General features: G+C 39.4%; 1 long non-coding RNA gene across 1 annotated transcript; it reads right to left on the reverse strand.

The window, feature by feature from the left end:
* Window positions 1-617: 617 nt before the first annotated feature.
* Window positions 618-1398, reverse strand: LOC136254570 (uncharacterized). Its single transcript, XR_010700556.1, has 3 exons — window positions 1309-1398; window positions 1007-1213; window positions 618-763 (listed from the first exon to the last, which is right to left on the reverse strand). It is a non-coding gene; the product is annotated as an uncharacterized lncRNA (long non-coding RNA).
* Between the last annotated feature and the right edge of the window lie 3121 nt (window positions 1399-4519).

The raw sequence follows: 4519 nt of genomic DNA on the forward strand, positions 1-4519 counted from the left end.
TCCTATGGATATAATTACATGAAAATAACAAGGAGAAAACATCCTGACCACCTGGTAGACTCCTGTAAGCGTTTGAGCGTAAATCGGATGGCTGCAGGTTCGAGGCTACCTAAGTCTAGTCATGGATTTTTTCTCCTTTCTCCAACTTTTCAAACACACCTTAAGTAGTTAAAGTCTAAGTAGCTAAAGTCTTTGAGCAGGCTGTAGGACCAGGTGTCCTACAGACCTTCAGCACTTGTGCTGTAAAGCATTAATAAATAAACTAGTGTCCATTTGGTTCTACTTCGGGTACTTAGAGATAATGAGTTATTCTCTAGAATTCCTATGGATATAATTACATGAAAATAACAAGGAGAAAACATCCTGACCACCTGGTAGACTCCTGTAAGCGTTCGAGCGTAAATCGGATGGCTGCAGGCTCGAGGCTACCTAGGTCCAGTCATGGATTTTTTCTCCTTTCTCCAACTTTTCAAACACACGTTAAGTAGTTAAAGTCTAAGTAGCTAAAGTCTTTGAGCAGGCTGTAGGACCAGGTGTCCTACAGACCTTCAGCACTTGTGCTGTAAAGCATTAATAAATAAATAATAAATAAGGCAATTCTAATTGTGGATAAGATGACTGCAGGATTCATGAAAATTTCTTGCAGTAGAGTAAACATGTAACAGTGCTATTACAACACATAACAAAAATTTAATAAACATCAGTTTAACACCAAGTGACTATTTCTTAGATGCCTTCATGATGACACAAGATTAAGTGAGCCCTGTAAAAGAACAAACAGGCACTGAATTAAACATTAAAAAAATTATATTCAAGGCTATAAGTGAATCTGGTGCACCAGAGGTAAAGTAAATGTGTTTTGGTGCCTAAGTATGTAAACATGAACACCTGATCTTAAGTAACAACACCTGATCAAGTAACAATACCTGATCTTAAGTAACATTAAGTTACACTTGTGCATAAAAGTACAACTTACAAAGCAATTTCTGTGAGCTTGTGCACATACCTTAAGTTAAAGCTGCTAATCAGACAACTGGCCAATTATCGCTAGGGCTGGGCTTGTGGTCACCACAAAACACAACTTGCTTGGTATTCTGACAACACAAGAGACCAGTCCTGTAAAACAACAAGCAAGTATTTTTGCCTGGTCAAACGTGACTTACCATGACTACATCCGACTGCTAGTACGTGAACTGCTATGATCAGATGGCGCCTGCAAAACCGACGGTGTCATTAATACGTACAATATACCAAAAAATCTTGGTACTAGGAAAACATTAATACTATACGCACAACACGTAAACTGACCTGGGTATTAGTTTGTTACCATCATATGAGATAGTACAATATCAACTAATTATGTAGAAATTCATGTGACAACTTTTGACATCACAATATCAAGACACACGGTAGTGTGTCGTGCGGCCCAAGAAGCCGGCGCTCAACACCCGTAAGTATATTGACAGGAAGAAAGAAAACACAATATTCGCACCTCCATAGCTCTGTGCTGCCTTGATGAAACAAGACGATTTTTGCTGTGGAAACTCCTTCCAACTTCAGTACTCCACATTCCAAATTTAAGCGCAATCGTGTCACGCGATCCCGAGATATGCGACTTCAAAAATTGGCTCAGTTTCTTCATTTTTTTTTCTTCTTCTTTTTCTTCCTCTTTTCGCACACTTACAAAAACTGCTATAAAACGCGAACGCCATATCTGATTGCCTTGAAATTTGGCACACAGAAGGGGGGTATAAAGTCGCATCTCGGTACCAACTTTGGCTGGAATACGATAAACAGGCATGGAGTTATGAGCGATTATTCACGAAAAATAACACCAATATGTTGTCACGCCTACAGCGTAAACCGCGTACGGCAAGAAGCTGAAAATCGGTGGGTGAATAGGTTAACTATTGAACCTCAAACCTTTTGTGGTTTGAAAGAAATCGAGCTTAAAACCAGGAAGATACAACGAAAAAACCAACAGTGTGCAACAATTATGCAATCGAGATTAGCTATTAAAAAACGACTGCTTGCCACGCCTACCAGATAAACCGCTTGGGGTAATGCTTTGAAAATCACTGTACAGATGGAGTAATCATCTTAGAAAGGCTCTTCAATGGTGTAGAAGAATCAGACGTAAAGCCACGGAGTTATAACACGAAATCCAACTTGATGCAGCTAGTGCGAGATCGAGATACCATTATAGAGCAGTCATCCTAATAGAGCAGTCACCCTGAAGAGAATTCAAGAGATCAGCTAGAAACAAGTAATCTGTATAGAGATTAGCTACAAACAAGTCACCCTGTAGAGAAATCAGCTACAAACAATTCACCCTGTAGGGAGATCAGCTAGAAGAAGTTACATTGTAGGGAGTTCATGCAACTATGGAAAGAGATAGTTCAGCTAGAAGAAATCACCTTGTAGAGTTCAGCTACAAAGAAACCACCATTTAGAGAGTTCAGCTACAAACAAATTGCCCTGTAGAGAGATCAATAGAAGAAGTTACCTTGCAGAGAGTTCAGCTACAAAGAAACCATCGTGTAGAGAGTTCAACTTCAAACAAATCACCTGTAGAGAGTCCAGCTCCAACAAATCTCCCTGTGGAGAGATCAGCTAGAAAAAGTTACCTTGTAGAGAGTTCAGCTACAAACAAATCACCCTGTAGAAAGATCAGCTAGAAGAAGTCACCTTGTAGAAAGTTCAGTTACAAAGAAACCACCATGTAGAGAGTTCAGCTACAAACAAATCATCCTGTAGAAAGATCAGTTAGAAGAAGTCACCTTGTAGAAAGTTCAGTTACAAAGAAACCACCATGTAGAGAGTTCAGCTACAAACTAGTGACCTTGTAGAGACATCAGCTAGAAAAGTTACCTTGTAGAGAGTTCAGCTACAAAGAAACCATTCTGTAAAGAGCTCAGCTGCAAACAAATCACCTGTACAGAATTCAGCTACAAACAAATTACCCTGTAGAGAGATCAGCTAGACGAAATTACCTTGTAGATAATTCAGCTACAAACAAATCACCCTGTAGAAAGATCAGTTAGAAGAAGTTACCTTGTAGAGGGTTCAGCTACAAAGAAACCATTTTGTAAAGAGCTCAGCTGCAAACAAATCACCTGTACAGAATTCAGCTACGAACAAATCACCCTGTAGAGAGATCAGCAAGAAGAAACCACCATGTAGAGAGTTCAGCTGCAAAGAAATCACCATGTAAAAAATTCAGCCACAAACAAATTGCCCTGTAGAAATATCAGTTAGAAGAAGTTACCTTGTAGTGAGTTCAGCTACAAAGAAACCATTCTGTAAAGAGCTCAGCAGCAAACAAATCACCTGTACAGAATTCAGCTACAAACAATCACCCTGTAGAGAGATCAGCTAGAAGAAGTTACCATGTAGGGAGTTCATGCAACTATGGAAAGAGATAGTTCAGCTAGAAGAAATCACCTTGTAGAGTTCAGCTACAAAGAAACTACCATGTAGAGAGTTCAGCTACAAACAAATCGCCCTGTAGAGAGATCAGTAGAAGAAGTTACCTTGCAGAGAGTTCAGCTACAAAGAAACCATCATGTAGAGAGTTCAGCTACAAACATATCTCCCTGTAGAGAGATCAGCTAGAAGAAGTTTCCTTGTAGAGAGTTCAGCTACAAAGAAATCACCCTGTAGAAAGATCAGCTAGAAGAAGTCACCTTGTAGAAAATTCAGTTACAAAGAAACCACCATGTAGAGAATTCAGCTACAAACTAGTGACCTTGTAGAGACATCCGCTAGAAAAGTTACCTTGTATAGAGTTCCGCTACAAAGAAACCATTCTGTAAAGAGCTCAGCTGCAAACAAACCACCTGTACAGAATTCAGCTACAAACAAATCAGAGATCATCTAGAAGAAATTACCTTGTAGATAGTTCAGCTACAAACAAATCACCCTGTAGAAAGATCAGTTAGAAGAAGTTATCTTGTAGAGAGTTCAGCTACAAAGAAACCATTTTGTAAAGAGCTCAGCTGCAAACGAATCACCGGTATAGAATTCAGCAACGAATAAATCACCCTGTAGAGAGATCAGCTAGAAGAAGTTACCTTGTAGATAGTTCAGCTACAAACAAATCTCCCTGTCGAGAGATCAGCTATAGAAGAAATTACCTTGTATAGTGTTCAGCTACAAAGATACCACCATGTAGAGAGTTCAGCTGCAAAGAAATCACCCTGTAGGAAATTCAGCCACAAACAAATTGCCCTGTAGAGAGATCAGCTAGAAGAAGTTACCTTGTAGAGAGTTCAGCTACAAAGAAACCCCCATGTAGAGAGTTCAGCTGCAAAGAAATCACCCTGTGGGAAATTCAGCCACAAACAAATTGCCCTGTAGAAAGATCAGTTAGAAGAAGTTACCTTGTAGAGAGTTCAGCTACAAAGAAACCATTATGTAAAGAGTTCAGCTGCAAACAAATCATGTGTACAAAATTCAGCTACAAACAATTCACCCTGTAGAGAGAGCATCTAGAAGAAGTCACCTTGTAGAGTATTCA

This window comes from Dysidea avara, chromosome 4 (genome assembly GCF_963678975.1).
Source record: "Dysidea avara chromosome 4, odDysAvar1.4, whole genome shotgun sequence".
NCBI classification, from domain to species: domain Eukaryota; kingdom Metazoa; phylum Porifera; class Demospongiae; order Dictyoceratida; family Dysideidae; genus Dysidea; species Dysidea avara.